This window comes from Monomorium pharaonis, chromosome 6 (assembly GCF_013373865.1).
Source record: "Monomorium pharaonis isolate MP-MQ-018 chromosome 6, ASM1337386v2, whole genome shotgun sequence".
Classification (NCBI taxonomy): domain Eukaryota; kingdom Metazoa; phylum Arthropoda; class Insecta; order Hymenoptera; family Formicidae; genus Monomorium; species Monomorium pharaonis.
In genome coordinates, this window is record NC_050472.1 from 8,915,015 (window position 1) to 8,934,150 (window position 19,136).

The following is a 19,136-nucleotide window of genomic DNA, read 5'->3' on the forward strand; positions in this document are numbered from 1 at the left end:
GGAACGCGAGGAAAATGAAAGAAAACTCAGTCAGGTACGGGAAATTCCGGCGGTTTGCCTCGCTCGGCGCTTTCACGCGGCGCGTTGGCGACAACGACGACGACCTCGACGCTCTCTCCTCGACGAGAAACGAAGGAGAGGTCGTAGGTCGGAAGGTGGCGGTGCCACGAGGAAGAAGGTCTACCGACCGCAACGTAGCGAGAAATTACGTTTCCGCAGTCAGCACCGCAGACATTCCTCCGTCTCCTTCCCCGCGCCGTTTCCCCCTCGTATCCCTCTCCTCACATGCATCCTTCTGCGACCGCAGCCACAGGAATTTGGGACCGGCAGGATAGGTACTGCAAGAAGAGCCGCTCTTTTTCCGATCTTCTCTTTCAATTTCCTCCCTTATACTCAAAGAACGATTTTTATTCGCGAGATAAGTTAAGCCGGGAAAAGAAATCACTTTTTGATTATAGTTTCTTTATAAATCAGCAAATAGCCATTCTGATTGCACATAAGTGAACGCTAGACAGTTGGGAAGCTATGGCTATAAAGGGAAATTCCGATACTAATAAGGATTGGACAAATATTCCTTCAAAATAACAAAATGATAAGTTTTCAAATGTGCTCTTTGTAATATTTAATAACTCTAATAATAACTCTAAGACTCGATGTTTACTTTAAACCAAATAACTGTTACACAGTTTTGCTTCATAATTCATAACAGTCACATGATTATAGTATAAATTATATTTTGTAAAATTAATATGCATATATAACCTGACACCTTCTTTTAATTCTTGATATTCCTTGATGTCTCTTAAGATACATATTATTTCTAAATTTTTATAAAAATTTAAGTAGCACTTATTAACATGTAAACTGTTTGCAAGATATTAAACGCATTTTTCTCGAAACAACATTTTTCAAAATTACACAATAATTTATTTAGTTTTAATCCTAAACATTTTTTGTAGATATGCACATTTCTTCTCTCATTCAAAGTATTATACCATTAAATAAAAATTCCAATTTTTTACAATTTTTGTGAGAAAGAAAAAATCTCAGAAAAGTAAAACAATTGAATTTTTTCAATTATTTTGCACAAAAATTAATTGTTAACTTGTTTGTAATTTGGACAAGAATTACATTTATATAGATTGAATAAAATTTTTTGAAATTTTGTTTCTAATTTTTCTACATTTTAAATAATCGCAATAGCGAGATTTTTTACACGTCCATACAGATTTGCAAATACTTGCCAGAAAATTTTCTAATAATAAAAAAAATTGCAAAAAACATTTATATATATAAATATTTTTCTTTCAAATTTATAGCGTTTATATTTTTTTCTCAAATATTTTAAAAATTTGTACAAAAACGATATCAAAAATAAAAATATCTTCTTGAATCAAATTTGTTTAAAATTATTACAAGATATTTAAATTTAAAACTGGACTATTATTTATTCTATGTCTAGGTATTAATTTATTAAAACTCAATGATCTTTTTTTTTAGATTCGCTTGAAATACACCTATTTTATGCGTAGTATTTTTACCGTATATAAAATTATTTCGATCACATAAAAAAGTGGAGATAAAAAATAAATAAATTATTTCTAAATAAAATTTTAGAAATAAAGTAATATATGTTTTTTATATTTATTTCATACTTTATATTATTCAAACGTATGTATTCTTTTATCGTTTCATCAAAATGCATAAAATAGTGATGTAAACGTTACGTTTATGATTGCAACTCGTTCGTGTTGTATTGCATCTGCAATGCAAAATTCTAATAATTTTTCTATATTTAATTCTACACAAAAATAAAGAAAGCAAAAACTTTTTACGTTTGCTAACGAGCAGTAACAAAAAACGGACAAACTATTTTCGAAAGATATATATTATTACCGACAAATTATTTCCATCAATCATTTACAAATTCTTATAGCTGGCGTCATCGACCGTAGCGCACAATGGAGATCTATCACACCGTGAGAAGCTGCCTTATGAAAAGTTACGGAGGACGCGAAAACGGCTATAAATCCAAAGGAATTTAAATCTCGTAAAAAAAAAGTATTTCCTGCAAAGTCGCGTCACTCGCGCCTGAATATCATAGTTCGTAAATTATCCTTATCGATCTTTCGGCGAGGTATTGTCAAAGTGACAGTACCAAGAAGCCCATAGAGTGGGGTCCGGAGGCTGGGCGCACTACGAACAACGATTATCTTCACGTTACAGCCCCATAAAGGCGGCCGTAAGGCCGTCGCATCCCGTAATTAGAGCCGAAAGGAATTTACCCCTCTTTAACGGAGAATGAGTTTCCCGTCGACCTGACAAAACTTTTGGCCGTGACGCTCATGCTTTATCCCAAAGACGGCCAAACTTTGGATCTTGTTAAAGCGGTAATTTAGAGTATAAGTCACTCGAGAGTAAAGAGAGAGGGAGAGAGAGAGAGATGAGGGTAGTGATCAATATAATACACGTTTTACGATTACATTAATTCGTCTGAATTAAAGTTACGTTTAAGGTCGCTGAAGAACGGGGTATAATATTTAAGGAAAGATATTGCACAAAATAAAGAGAAGAGAAGGAAGAAAGGTGCGTATTATGCCTTTTCCCAACGTTCATTCTAAAAATTCACATTGCAATCAACAATATTTAGATCCGAGGTGAATCTTAAGTAAACTCACATCACGTTTCGCGCGGAGGGAGGAAACTTAGATTAAGGCGGTTTTATCGCGTGCACCGTGCCACCATTGGTGGGCGCAGTAAAAGGGAAAGAAACTCTTTTCCTTACTCGTCGAAACGGCGCACGGAAGTCGTTAGCTGCAGCTTGCACCCGGGGTCTTCATTGAAAGGTGTCCCGGAAAGTAATGCGGGCGGAGCGCGCGTAGTATGTAACGATCGCGTAGCTGTTACTTTAAATATGTTCGCCGCAGGAACCGCGCATTCAGAAGCGAAGCGCCGCACTCGTCGGCTAACGACGTTTGATTCGCGCGGAATTGTCTACTCTATTTCAACGGGAACAGCTTTTTCCCCTGGAAACACGATTTTGCCGTTTGCAAATACATAATTAATTACATCCAAATTCGAGATACTAATTTCTAAGTGGAAATAACATTTCGAATGATAGAAGATGTACTGATGGAAGATACGATTGGAGATATCGCTCTTATAATCTTATATGTTTCTCCTTTAGAAAGTACAAGATTTCTCGAATGTACTTCGTATATATATACGAATATATATATTATATAAAGTGTTCTGCAATTTTACGTGATTTGTCTGATGAGGTCAGTCCAAGCAAAACTAGCAGATCCTTATCCGATGTTATTTTACAAACCATTAATTAGAACACATTGTTGTTTTCGTAATCTATATATTAAACTATATTTGTAAAAAATTTATTAATAATCGTGCGCAATGATTATATTGTAAACAAACAATATATGTATAACATGTATTTATCGATTGAGGAAATGGCGCAGCACGTATAATGTAAGAAACTTGAGATCCAGAGGTTCAAAATCACCTACCAGAGTAAACGTATCCTATCTAAAAAAAATGCATGTAAATTCGATTGCTCACGTCTCTCGAAATTTATTGTTGTCGCTTTTCCGCGTTGGCAATTGGTTCTCTCGCTGCGCTTACTTTGTGTTGCTAGAGTAATTGTCATTGCGATTGTTATAGTTGTATAAATGTATAATTATATAGATTATTTATACGATTATCGTTGTAATTTATATTTAAAAAGTAACATATAAAAAGTTAAATACACTATTGAAGTGTATTGTTGTGGATTTTTTTCTGAAGTATTGCAAGTATTGGAACAAGTACCGAATGAAGATAAAGATTGTTCTTTGATATTTGATGCAATGAGTATACGACAACAATTATGTTGGAGTGAAACAGATCACAGATATATAGACTATTGTGATTGTGGAAACAATTTTAATTTTGAAAGAAATGAAATAGAAGCAAAAGAGGTATTAGTTTTTATGATAGTGAATTTAAAAGGAAAGTGGAAGTGGCCAATAGCATTTTTTTTTTTTTAATGGAATGCTATCAGCAACATTAGCGGAACTAACAAAAACTATACTAATTTTAACAAGCAAAGCAAAATTAAAAGTAAGGTCAATAACCTGTGATAGTGAAAGTACTAATATTAGCGCTTTGAGAAAACTAGGTTGTGAAATATTTCCTAAGGATCATCAAAATATTAAAAAATTTTTTATCCATCTTGTTAAAAATTCTAAAGTATACGTTATTTTAGATGCATGCTATATGCTTAAACTAGTTAGAAATGCTCTCGCAGATTATGAAGAATTTGATAATAAAAGTATTAATTGGAATAATTTTAAAGACAGTGAACGTACAATAAAATTCATTCGAGTAATTGATCGTTTATTTGATTTTCTTAATTCAAAAAGCTCGTTTGGTAAAGATTTTAAACAACCTCTTACAATACATAATTTTTTTTATCTTTAAGCAATGGTAGAAGAAAATATAGAATATTTGTTCTCCTTAAAAAGGAACATTTCTATGGAAAATATCAAGCAGGGAAACATGATATTGCAATAGCTGCAAGGTCTGTTTTATCTGTTTCCCAGGAATTATTAATTTCAAATACATCTTATAAATACGTACTATTTTACAAATTTTCTCACAACTTATAGAATTACTTTTTGCAAAAATGAGAAGCTACAATGGTCATAATAATCATCCAAACGTGTTACAACTTCAATACATTATTTAAAAAATTTTACTTTGATATAATATAGAAAATTCAAATACTACAAATTGTTTAGAATTGGATAACGCTTCTATTGGATCAGTTTGATTTTTATTGGAAAAAAAAGAAAAAAATCTTTGTTATACGAAGATAGCACAGTTGAAATAGATGATAAAATTAATAATAATAACATCATTATGCCGGTTAATATTTAACCATTGGAAGAAAATGTATTATATTATATCTGCGGATATATTGTAAAAAAATTAAAAAATATTAATTGCTGCTCTAGCGCAGAAAATCTGTTACAAAACACACATGTAGAACACAATTATGTACATAGTAATTATTTTTCTAAAGAACTCCGCACAATTTACATGAAAAAAAGTTCGGTCAATTTCCTTGACTTTTTTATATATTGTAGTACTTATAGCCCTAATGAAAAATTACAATTTGTGCGATCTTTCTATGTCTAGTTTTGGAGATAAAAATTTTTGAAAATTACTATTTTACTACAGCAGCGAGAGCATCTGCTGTCTCCTTCCGTTTCGAGCTTCGTCTCTTTCTCGCCTAAACTATCTTCTATCTCGGACTGTTCTCGACTTTCTTTTTCTCTCACATCTATAGCCGTGTGATTTTGGATCTTGGGATTGTCAAGTTATTGACTTGGCGATATGACACGCCACGTTATAATAAATCAAATATTTTCAGGCAAGCTTTTTATAAATCTGTACAATTATTATATACGATTGTTGTCATCGATTTTCTGCGACGTGATTGATCCTTTCACTGTGATAACTTCGTGAGAAGGTGTTATCACGGAGTTAGCAAGAGATAATTTGTATAAGATATTATATATAATTATTCCAATTTATTTTTACAAAGTAAAAAAAGAGCTAAATAGCGCGCGTAGCGCGCGCTTGTAATGTTCTAGTTTCTTAAAATATACAAATCAATATAAAATCAAATCGAATTAGTTAATCATACACCGAGAAAAAAATATTGTTAATTTGTTTTAAAATTATTGTTAATAACTGACAAAATTTTTCAACTGAATAAAAATTTTGTCAGTTCAAGAATTTATGCATTTAATTTAAATGCACAAATTTTAATTCAAGTATTTATATAGTAATTAAAATACATAAATACTTGAATAGATAAAATTTAATTTAATTGGAAAATTTAGTTAAATTAACATTTTTTTTTCTCAGTGTACAATCATCATGCACATGCATTAAGTTTCAATTAAAGAAAAATATTTCTAAACTTTTCATGTCAGAAATATAAACATAACTTTTTGATGTGAAGGAATTCTTGATATTTGATTACTTTCCTATTATTTTTGCGATGGTACGTATGCCCCTTATAATTATAGTAAGATTTTAATTTTAACGTGTATCACTTCCATTTTTCGGCGCTACGCGATTAAGTGCAAGCATTCGGCGGGAAAGAAAGAAAGAACGAGAGAGGTATGATCGATTTGATACCCTTATCCAGATACCCTTCGCCCGAACGGATGCCTTCTTTCATTATTACGCAACAATAACACAACGGCTACCTGCTAGGCGTCGTTATTTCACGTGCACGAGGAAACGACGCCGATAATGGTAGGGGCGAATAGCACTAAAATTGATAACACCCGCCATCCAGCTTACAACCTAGGAGGGTGGCATCGTTACCAGTAGTCGATGATTAAACGACAGCCCCCCCTCCCCCTCCCCTCCCAGATTGATCAGTAATAGACTTCTCCGATCTATCGTAGTACGTACGCCGCTGACGTTCGTGCGCGCAAATGTTGCCAGCGTACACAAAGAAGCGGGATCCGTAATCTGCTGGTGACACGACTCCGGATCATAAGACACGAGGGACCCGCAGATTGCGGCACCAATTACCGAGAACCGCGCGAGAGTCACCGTCGCGCGAACATTTCAATTGTATAAAGCGGAATTGCGCCGCATAAGATTTTAATTGCCGAGATATGGCGGCGGTAGTAATCGCGCGAGTGAAATATTTTTTGTCGTATACTCTGCAACCTTTTTCCAAGATTTGACCGCTGCTAATTACGGTGTATTAGTTGGTATGTATGTATGCGTTATACATACGGAAAATGTATAATAAAAATATTTAACTGAATTAACGTATATTGGCGACATTTCCGCAATTACACACGCGCACGATTATTAATAGTAATATGTATTAAAGGCATCTATCCAGCAGCTGTTAATAACAGCATTAGTCTGTACATATTGGATGCGTTAATCCGTATCATACATGTCTAATTGGACTTTTTGCACTCTTAGTGCTTATGCGGATTTAACTCTACGAGCGTGTAGCTCTCGCCAGTTTATAACTCCATAAAGGACTTAAGCCCGTATAACCCTGCGCGTGCGACGTAAGCTCGTAAGTTCGTAAGGATTTAACTTTCGAACGCACAGCATTCAACAACATTTTGATTCGCGCGCTGCGAACGAGATTAAAACGTTCCCCGTTAATTTTCTGCATTACGCAATTATATCAAGCTTGCCAGAGTGCGGGGATAATAAATAGTGAACAGTAACTACTTGTAGCATTTTGGTAATTTACAGCCAGATAATATTTAAGTTATATAAGTGATAATAAATATGTGTATATGATGTGTATAATGTGAACAGTATTTGTCGTTATCTGAGGTAACTGTATTCTACGGTTTTTCGGGGCTTTGCGATTTTTTTTTTTAATTTTCTTGTTGCGTCCACAAACTTGAAAACTAATGTGTAAACAGATTCGAAGTGGAAAACATTTTTAAATATTAATTTAAAATATAAGATTTTAATTTCAAATGTTTGCATGGATATAGTAAGCATTTTTTACAAAAAGTATGCGTAAGTTTATGTACGATTTTACGTTTAATTTTCATATTGGATTTATGTTTTCCTCCCTTTTACCCAAAAAAGTGATTAAAAAATTAAGTTTAATGTTACTCTAATTGTAAATATATTGACATATTGACTCTAAGTATTTGACGTATAAAAGTATATAAAGGACTATTTTTGTCAACAATCCATTAACCAAACTTTTCCCCCCTTAAAACTCATAAATCGCAGTTTATTAGATGGTTAAAAATTTACGATCTCTAATAAAAGTAATAAAAGTACTAAAAAAAATATTACAATTGATGTATGTACTCTTTATTGATCTACTACATTGGTTATCTTGGTTCTATCTTACAAAAAATTTCTTTTTTTTATAAATCGGTCATTGTAACAAGAAATAAATTAAATACAGCGTTGTAAAGTATAAATATAGAGCTACAATAATAAATACTACAAAAATAAATAACCGTCACTCTTAGTAATTACAAAAAGCGGTAACTTATCCACGAAATATTAGATGATAAGAAACACAATCACGGAAATTCTACTTTTAACCTCATTATCAACAACGGAGTACACAAACTGAACAGATAACTGTTGCAAACAAGTCACGTTGACAAGCTGTGCGACATAAAAGCGTTATTTGCTCTATTCAGTGTGTAACTACTTAGAAACAGTAAGTAGGTCACATTGCGTATAGTTATTTATCATAAAATTAGTTTGATAATCTTCTAAAAATAAAAGAACAGTTTTATCTTAGCGTTATCTAAATTATTAAAATGTATATTCATCTTTATCTTAAAAGAAGTGTTATTTTGACCAAATCAAAGTTAATATAAACAATAACGGTTATAAATTATTATCAGCTTCGACTTCCACAAGTAATAACAACAGATTGCATATATTGGATAATAGTAGTGCAATGTGAATTGCTTCAAAATTATAAGTAATTTGAAAATTTTTACAAGAGAGAAACTTCATCAGTTATTGTAATGTTAGTTACGTATTTTCTTCTATTTTTTAACTTTAACTTTTATTTACGTACTGATCCAAATTAAAAACAAAATATTTTTTATTAAATTAATTTATTTGAAGAATTCTTGTTTTTAAAAAATAAGGTTAAAAAATAAAAATATATTGTTCATATCCTAAATTGTTTTACTTACAATAATGATACTATTTCAAAATAATCCCAGATAATCTAAATAAAACAATTTTATCTTTTATCTAAATAATTATTGAAATTTCACAGTCTTTTAGTAATTTTGACTTGAGAATTAATATATTATCACTAAAAAATCAGTATAATTATTTTACTAATTAACAAATTATGCAGAAAAAAAATTTTATATTAAAAATTACTATGGTAAATAGTAAGCGCTGATCAAAGAAGAAATTATGAAAATTTATACTTTACTAGCGCTTTTCATTAGATTACCATAGTATTTACAGTACTTATGGTACAATTCTCTGAAATTTTTTCTTATAGTCCGTAGCTACTATCGTACATAGTAATTTTTATTATAAAATTTTCTCCGTGTAGATAAACCACTGAAAGTCAGTATATTATCACTAACCTCACTGATTTTTCCCTCAATGTAATGTAAAGAATATATTTTTATCTTTAGCTACATAATTTTAAGTTATATGAGCGCAACACGTTTGAATATAAATGTATAATAATAAACATGATACGCGAGAAAGTGTATCATTATTATGTAAAACTGATATTATCGTGCATACAAAAGTTTAATGTTAGAATTACTTTCCTTCTAGAGATAGCAGCGACACGTTCTATTCTGTATGAAAATTCGGATAACTACGTGCATACTACATACAATGTGGCCGTTGTCGACTGCGCCTGTTGCAGATAACTGTCTCCACGTATATGGGCAGCGTATAACTCGTACAGTAACAAAACGTTACCATAACGCCTGCGAATCGATAGCCAATTGGTCGTTGAAGTTGTGCCAACGTTACATTTCGCGTAAATTGTAAATAGGTTCCGCGAACGGCGTCGTTTGTTTCGAGAACAATGTCCATCAATATTTGAAAGAGCGTGAACGGACACGGTGCCTGAAGAGCCAGAAACATTTTTAGCGATAACAGAAGAAGTATGTTCTCGATGATGATATATTTTCATTTCTTGGCAGAAGTTTGTTTAAAACTTTGCCAGATCAGTGTGCAAAAAGTTAAAGAATTACGAAGCATAATTTATAAGTGCGGCAATGAGGAATAAAAAAAATTCTCGCTCTTTAAAAAACCTCGCATACCAAATTAACTGTAAAAGGTCAAAGAATTACGAAACACAATTTGCAATTGACAATGAGAAAGGAAAAAAGAGATTTTTCTTAATTTATGTAAAAATTCTTACTTTATGTAAAAATTTCATGTTCGCTGTTCATTAAAAAACAATTCTCGGCTGATTCTTGATCGATCTACAAATCTATTATCGCTCGCCTTTGTCACATATCATTGGCCAAGTTTAATTAAATTTTATTCTGTGTACCGAACGAGTGACGCGCGCATTTCACGACAAGCTCGCGAGCCCCCTATTGAAGTTTGGCGGACGACATTTAGGTGGTGTATATACGCGAGGATTGCGTCCGTATACGCGTTTGCAGAAAGTTGTGGATGTATTGTAGTACAGCGTACAGTGAAAGACAATTTGGGTGACGACACTGGCAAACACTGGCGGTTGAACTTGTGCCAGCCGTATTTCATGCGCCATTGTACAACGAATAGTAAATAGCCTCATACGAAAAATCCGCCCTACTTCGCTGTATCTATTTCGGATTTCGGACGCGCGAGGGGCCACCCTCGCGGTAGACCAACAATGAGTCTCTTCAAACTCCCAGTACCCATCGACCTATCGATCCGTGCAATTCGATGCGCCGCCGAACGAAAGTTAACCGGCATGGCGCATTTATCTTCCGCGCTCTCTTGTTGTACAACCAATGAAAAATACCATTCAACAACAACTGGCCGTGAAACCCCATCCCCCCCCCCTCCGCCCGTCCGTGATACTAATTGCCCAAGGAACGTGTTCCATATCTCCGCACTTGTTTCTGATTTCAACTCTGACCTCCGGGAAACTTTCGCGGCTCCGAGACTTCCGCGCTGATTCCACGACCGCTGTGTAAATCATTCGGAATGCAATTACGCGATCTCAGAATCTAATTGAGAACGATGGACGAGTTTTTGCTCGTATGCACGCCTGGAAGTTTCTCAGATTAAAGGAAAGGGTCGAAAAAGAAGTATGCTAAGTGTACGAGATTATAGAAATGGAACGATATCTCGCATATAACAAATAATAATATTATGATCAATTGTTTGTTCCGTCGAGCCGAGCAAGCTAAACGTTCGTGATAAGATTCATGAGCTGATAATCAATTATTCATGGCGACATCCCTTATACCGGGTGTGTCAGGCCGTAATAATGGCCTTACATGATCGATAATACGTAATATTGAATCACGTAATACTGACAGTATACATCAATATTGTTACTACCTAAAGTTATTTCTACGATTACGTCATTCACGTCATGGTAAAATTACATTCCACAATCGAAAATACAGATTGCATCCTCTTCACACAATCGTTATCACAGTCAATGTCTTCGTCACACGGCAATAATGATACTCGAGAATAAAAAACTTTAGCTCGTCAATATACGCCATTCCATCAATATTAATTACGCACGATCAATAATATTGTCAGTATTTGTTGTACTGACAGCATTATTGACTGTCCATATTATAGGGCCTTTGTATGATCAATAATACTGTCAGTACTATCAAATACTAACATAATTATTGATTACATATAATTAATATTGATAGAATGATGTAATATACTGATGGTAATTCAAACTTTTTAATTCTCGAGCATAATTGTATTGACAATTGCAATGATTGTATGAAGAAAATGCGTCAGTGTTTCCGTCAGTATAATTCCATAAATGACATAAACACAGACATAATATCTCAGGTTGTAAAAATATTGATACATATTGTCGGTATTATTAAATCAATATTCAAGAAAGATTACCAATACTGAAAGAGACCTTCTAAAGTCTCTCTTCTTTAGAAATTAACATTTATACTACATTAATGCCAAGAAAAAACACAATTTACTCGGATAATTCAAGAAGTAGAGATCCGAAGTTCGTACATTCATAGCTTTTCTTTTATATAAATCTGCAAAAAAACAAACTATAACTTGACATTTTCTTATTTTCCTTGAAAACCATAATTTAAAGAAATTTAAGCAGAAGTTATTTTTAAAAGATTTATCCAACGATATCCAACTTGACCTACGATCCCATTTTAAATTTCAGACATGACCCGGATGTACCAGATTTTAACCCAGATTCATTCTACTTCCAATACTCTGGAAAACCGAAATGCCGTTAGATAGTTCAGACAGGCTTTGATAAAATTTTTCTCCCCGACTTGCGACAATTATTCGTTGCCGAGAAGAAATGATGGTACGTATAGGTTATTTGATACGCCCTGTATAAATCATAAAAGAAATCGACGACAAAGGGATACACTAAAAATTAAAACTTACTTATTTACCGAACGTGAAGGGGAGAAGCCAAAGAGAAAAATCTAAAAAAAAAAAAAACAAAGTTAAAAATTTTAAGAGCACGTGTCAACCGATTGCTCTATCGATTTTTTATGGGCCGCGTAATTCGTTTCGGAGATGCAGGCGGCAAGGAAAGTTACGCGAGACATGAAAGAACGTTAATTACTACTCGTTACGCTCTACACGGTGTCGCGGTCACATCGTGAATTATATTCCGCGCGGCCACGGGGTTGCGTACGTGGTCACGTTAATTTTATACGGCGACCGACCGACCGACCGACCGCACGAAACGAAAGTGCAGCATTCCCTATGGGGGGGGCGCAACAGCAATCACGTCGACGAAATGCAAGCTTTCTAAAAGACCCGTATGTAACACGCGACTTGTTCAATGAAAATCAAAACGCTTCTCAAGCTGAGACAAAAGCGAGAGGAGAGGATGTCCTGAAGATTCGAGCGAAACGCCGAGGTATTCGCCCGATTGGATAAATTGATATCGCGCGAGACGAATTGCTGGGGTATCATTATACACGCGGTTCACGAGGCACAAGTGAATTTATAGTTGAGCGTGTGCGCAGTCGATAAATTACAGGAGCAATGTGGACTTCGCGAGCAACTTCGTCAGACTTCGTAATGCATGCGAGCGATAATTGGTTTACGCCCTCACAGGTAAGCATAATGTAACGATACATATTCCTCATTAATTTGCGGCCGGATTTATATGCGACTTGCACGCTTCGCGTAACGTAAGGACAAATCGATCACCGACGCTGCGAATCTTTTAGTTATTGATTAAGAATTGATATATATAGAGAGTGATTCTTAAATGAGTACAAAAATTTTAAGGCTGCATTCCTTATCTCGTGAAAAAAAGTCCCGTAAACATTTTCTAAGATAGAGTTTTCTTTTCAAAGAAAAAATAATATGAAAATTTCGAAAGTCTGAAAAACACTTAAAGATATTTTAATCACAAATTTTGGGTGAGTGATATTAAGAATTATTTCCCCAATACCGTTGAAACATTTTTAGGTTCGCCAGAAACAGATAATCACATTTAAGTGTTTTTAATGGAAGACTGATCCGCAAGTATTTTTTTTTCATTCAACATTTTTAAAAAATCCCGAACTAAAGCTCTATAAAAACTTGTTGTGTTTTTTTTTCCATGCGGTTAGTCGTTTTCGAGTTAAAATAAAAGATTGAAATTGAAAATGATGATATTTACAGTTTTTACTTTAATTTGAAAACTTTTAACGGCATAAAAAACACAAGAGGCAGTTTTTGTAGAGCTTTAATTCGGGATTTCATAAAAGTTGTTAAACTTGAAAAAATGCAGCTGCGTATCATTCTTTTATAAAAAAAAAATTTTTAATATGATTACCCGTACGTACATTGCTGGAATGCTTTTGCTAAAAATGTTTCGTCGATATTGAAAAATGATTCTTAATATCGTATGTACGCAAAAATAAGTAAAATGTCTCTAAGTATGCCCTAGATTTTCACAAGTTTCTTATTCTTTTTCTCAAATTTGATACCCTGTATTTTGAAAATAAAACACATGTTTATAGAATTTTTTTCCATGAGATAAGCCGATAAATGTTTCCTTCAATTTTTTGCACTTTATTTTATCCTTTTATATTTCAAATCACATAAAATGTATCGATTTTAGCACGGCAATAATAACAAAATGCCATCCTTTTTTAGAAAGAAAGATCTTTTTTAACGAGAGTCGTATATTTGACATTAAATTTTCCATAAATGAACCTCGAATCCTACCGGTTTTAATAAAACGATTCAAAGTAAAGGGGCTCGATTGACGCGACATTATTGTAACGCACATTAAGTTAAATGAAGAACACAGTTCTGTTATTTGTCGGAAGACGATGCTTAATCTCCGATGGCAACAAAACCAACCAATTAGCTAATGTCACGCCTGCAAACAGGCAGTGAGTCCGTAAGATAGATTTATAGACCTTCTCGAAGTGGATGCGATTCGGCGAGGAGAGGGTGGAGGAGGACAAGGAGGAAAAAGAGAGAGAGAGAGAGAGAGAGAGAGAGGACACCGCGTCTCTCCTTTTCTTCGGAAACAAACGTGGTAGAACGGACGTCGTAAGAGCGGTTCTGCGACGCGCACGTACCTCCATCGATTGATATAGGTCCTCGACGGAAATTCTAGACTGACCCTGATCGATACCCCGACCCAGGGGCCGACCCACCCCCTCTACCCTCCGTCCCTCCCCCCTCCCTCCCGTGTCTCTCTACCTGTCGGCGTGCACGAGACGAAAGCAGCATTTATTTCTCTCGGGGTGATTTATTCCTCGGCGCCTAGCATTTATTTCGGCGTTTCGACGCGAGACAGCGGCAAGCTTTTTGGTCCCCGATAAAACCCTTGACGCGTCCCTTGACGCGGGCACGAGACCACGATCGTTGTACCACTTTAGTGATAATGGTCCGTCGGTGTCGCACGAACATCGACGATCGTAACTTCTTTCGCGCATCCCGCGAGTGGGAATATCTCGTGTAAAAAAACTGGCGCGATAATGTTCCTATGTAACAACAACAACAATAATAATTATAATACAACTTGTTTTACGCGCGTCGACGTACGTAGGTATCGCGTGTGAGGCGTGCGCGAATCCAATTTTAGAAATGCCTCACGTGTTGCAATCGAACGCCTTTATTGATATATCAATCGTCCGAGGGGGGCGAAAGCTTGAACTTCCCCATTGAGATAAATGGAAGCGCGCGCATGCGCGCGCGCGCGCGCTTTCTGCTCTTGGCGAGTTTACACCGCCAATCTCGTGATTTACGTACGTATAACCCCGGCGGTAGTGTCATTAGATGTATCGTCGGCGCGATTCAATCACAGAACGCCGACCATTCCCGGATACTCGCGACACGGCTCGGCGAAGCACGATCAAATTGCCGATGAAAGATGAATACCGCGCGCCCCGCGATGCCTGCGCTAATTGCTCGTTTGCCATGAGGTTCGACAAAGGTTCAGGCTCACGGATGCCCGCGGTCGTAACGTGGGATAACGTAAGCATCAATTTTACCGCTCCAATTTGAACCTGCGCGTATATGAGAATTGTATCATGTAGCACGATGCATCGAAGAAAAATCGACTCGTTGTATACCGCTATCAGCGCTCAGAAGTGGTTCACCACTCGAACTAAAAGTATGTGATTTATTGAAATTCGAACCGCTTGAAACTCACTTCAAACCCGGAAGTTCGAAATTATCATAATTCGAGCCTAAATTTTATGAATTATTAATGATATTGCTTATATATAATCATTTTAATCTTTATAAAATGTTTACATTTAAAATAAAATAAATAGGATAATAAATAAAAACGTAAAATAACATTTTGCAATGCAAAAATGCGTTTTTAAAGGAACATATTGTGATGAAAAATAAATAAATTTTATTTAATAATTCAGAAATTATTAACACATTTTCTAAAAAGCTTCAAAACTTTATATAAAATTCAAATTTGTTATTAATACAATACTCAGATTAATGTTTACCTATTTATGTCGTCCATTTACATACATATATTTTATCATCATTTCAAAGTATTTAATTAAAGTTATTATAGATGAATACTTTTTTTTAAGTTACATTTTATTGCAAATATTATATTGCATTTTATTATCAAGAGATAATACTTATTATTACTATTTGAATTATTTTTTTTACTTATTAAATATTACACATTATTACTACATTATTAAAATTACATTATTATTAATTACTTTTCATTTTTATGACTTTTATATAATCAAAGAATAGACTGATAAAATTTGCTCCTTTGTTACCAATTCATCGTATTTCCAATCTTCTTTACTGTCCAAACCGTCCGGAACATTAGACATAATGAATCGATGTTACAGACCAGTCACTACTTAAGTTCGAATTGTCCGAACTGTCCGAAATATTCAAATTAAATGCTCTTTTTCTTCTTTGAACTATTCGAACAAAGCGAACGTATGATACGTTCAAATCTTTTAATCGTCTAAGCCCGACGTAACGTTGACATTTGTCAATAATATTTATCATTTCGTCCTATTTACTATTATCAGCACAAATAATGTCATCTTTTTCCCGACACTTCACAATATTATTTGCCATAATCTAACAGAGAAAGGTCTGGAATTAATTATATCTTTGTTTTACTTTTTAATGTGGCCTAGAAAGATTATTGTTACACACAAATTCCGATATACCCGATGTATAATCCCATTATCGCGATAGCCACAATTTTGCAAATCTGTTAACGTTAATGTATAAAGAGGCGCCTCCAGATAATTCAGTGAAACGGCCGTTGAAACTCCACGCGGACGATGTTAATCGCTACGGATTTACATCGTTGTCTGTACATAATTGCCCGCCGGCTCGGCCAATCGGAACACCTTAGGTACACAGAATTCGTACACGACACGGTCTACCGAACCACCAACAAATTGGCGGCGGAAGATGAATACTGTTCCACGGAGCTGCGCTAATTGCACGCCATCGGAGCAAGATCAACAAAGGACGGATCTCTGATATTAGCAATTGCAATCTCATAGTTGTGCCGTCGAGTTAGTTGGAAGTGGCGTGAACGACAGGATGTCCGGATTGACGATTGCATTAAGCCTGATGCGGGATGCCGTGTGATCTCCTCTCTCTCTCTCTCTCTCTCTCTCTCTCTCTCGCTCTTAAGTATCATAATCTTTGAGAGCGATTCTGACAAGAGGAGATCCAGATATGTATTCTGCGGATTTTGGAAAATTCAAGATTAAGATATAAAGTTTGATGTCATAAAAGTAATATGTAACATTAAGATAAAAATGAATCAAAGGATTGAAGTTACAAAATGTTTAAGTTTGAAATGACTGCACGACAGTTATTACAGCACATAGCCGAAGTTTTACAGAAACAGTCTAGTCGTATATAGTACTTTAATGAAAATTTCCCTCAATGTATTTAAAAAATTATGTGTGTCTCGATCTTTTTTTAAATAATTTTTTACATCTTTATTTCTTTAAATAAGTTTACAGAAAAACGTATTGTGGATTTACAAAACAAATTAAGAGAAGAGGAGAAAAAAGAAAGAAAAAAAGGATATTATTAGGATTAGATTTCGAGCTGCAAAGAAGCAAAAATCCTGTAGATCTAACCCTTTGATCCATTGGCATCTGAATATTACATATTATTTTTATCACACCAAATTCTCTATATATATATATATGTTAATATCGAACTTTCTACTTGGAGCTTCAACACTTTGCAAGTCGCGTGTGGAAACTCAGGCAAAAATTCTATATCGTAGAATAAGAAAAATGTGATAATCTTACAATGTGCTACCTGCTTGAAGATTATCACACTCTCGTAAAGTCTCGCATTTGCATAAATTCGAATAAGGTGTACATGGTTTCTGACTGCGCCAATACGAGGCAGAAGCACGACTAAACTGTCTCTATCGCAGGAGACATATTCAGCTCTCGTCAGGCGAGATATCTAAATTAATGTTCGAATGGTCCCGTCGCGCCCCTTTCCGCTTTCCCAGCCGGTTTCCGGGCTTTCGCGCGTCGGGAACGACAAAGGTTCGCGACGAGATATCGTTCCTTGTCCTGCAGTCGGGTTTTCAATTACCCAGCAATTCTCGACGACGTCCGTTTAATTTCTCGTCCTTCCCGCCCGCTTTCCCTTTTCGTCACTCTTTATCGCACCTACATTCTATGACTTTCCGTCGGTTACTCTTTCATGCCAACCTAAATCTTTCAACTATAAAATATCAAGCTTTAGTATTCCCGCTGTCAATAATTACGCTATCAAATATCATTTTAACTTATATATCTCACTTATATTTAAACAGGACTTTTTAGTGACAAAAGCTTGTCAAATATAAATTTTCCATTATTAGGAGAGAGAATTGCCGAATATATATTTAAGTTATATTTTACTGTATACATATTTTTCCATTTGGGAAGATTTGTAGGCAAATGAACGTTGGAAATTGTAGCTTGATGTTTCAGATATTTGCTCTTGTAATGTTTAACCTTTTCTCTTAAATTAATTTATTATAAGCCTTTTTTTACAACATGCTGCAAAATACGAATTAGGCAATTATTGTTTATATCTTTGGGTTTTTTAAATCGCTTTTAAAAATATTGAATTTATTAATTAAAAAAGTTAAAAATATAAGGAATCGTCAACCAATATTATTAATATAATAAATGTTAATTATTTAAATAATTTATCAATAAAAAATCAAATAATTAATAAATAATTAATAGTACCAGTAATAAAAAAATAAGATCAAAGTAGAATCAGTTTGAATTTATCTAATTAATATATTTTATTCACATCTATTATTAGATTTATTATTATCTCATTTTAGTCTTGTATCATTTATTGTAATATAATTTGTGATAATATAATTTAAGAAATTTGCTATAAATTTTGTAAAAATATTGATTTAATCTTTATAATAATTGCAAATATGTATACTTTATATACAAAATGTTAAAAATTCTTAAATATTAAACTTCTTCTGTTATAAAAATATAAAAGTTAAATATAAAATTGCATGATTACATTATTATCAATTATATAAATTCGTAAATCAAAAATTTGACATTATTTGTACCAGATTTTTATTATTATTATTAACATTCACAAAACAAAATATATTATATATCCATTAAACGTTTGCCTCTTTATTCATTTCTTATTTATTTTTATTACTTAATGTTGCTTATACCAAGTAAAAATATAAAATATTGATAAGATAACATTTAAGTAACCAGTATGCATTCAGTAACTTTCATCTAATCCACTGTTACATTAGATATTAATTTATTAACATTAACACTGATAATGAGAACAGTAAATTAATTAAATCTTTCAAGATAAGTATAAATCGGTCTGTGTACTATGGTCTCTTATTAAAATAATTTTCTACAATTTCTACTTACTTTGAAAGAAGC

The 19,136-nt window shown here is 33.9% G+C and overlaps 1 protein-coding gene and 1 long non-coding RNA gene across 5 annotated transcripts in view; one reads left to right on the forward strand and one right to left on the reverse strand.

The window, feature by feature from the left end:
• The window catches only part of LOC105839462 (neuroligin-4, X-linked), a 391,763-nt gene that overhangs the window by 325,345 nt on the left and 47,282 nt on the right, over nt 1-19,136 (reverse strand). For 2 of the 4 annotated variants that reach the window (XM_036288013.1, XM_036288015.1), the window contains exon 2: nt 12,148-12,188. The exons of the other annotated variants lie outside the window; for them this stretch is intronic. The gene's annotated coding sequence lies outside the window, so the exon portion shown is untranslated. The remainder of the gene's footprint in view (nt 1-12,147; nt 12,189-19,136) is intronic. 4 annotated transcript variants of the gene reach the window in all.
• On the forward strand, nt 5,866-12,167 carry LOC114254361. The gene is made up of 2 exons (XR_003625727.2): nt 5,866-6,797; nt 9,349-12,167. It is a non-coding gene; the product is annotated as an uncharacterized LOC114254361 (long non-coding RNA).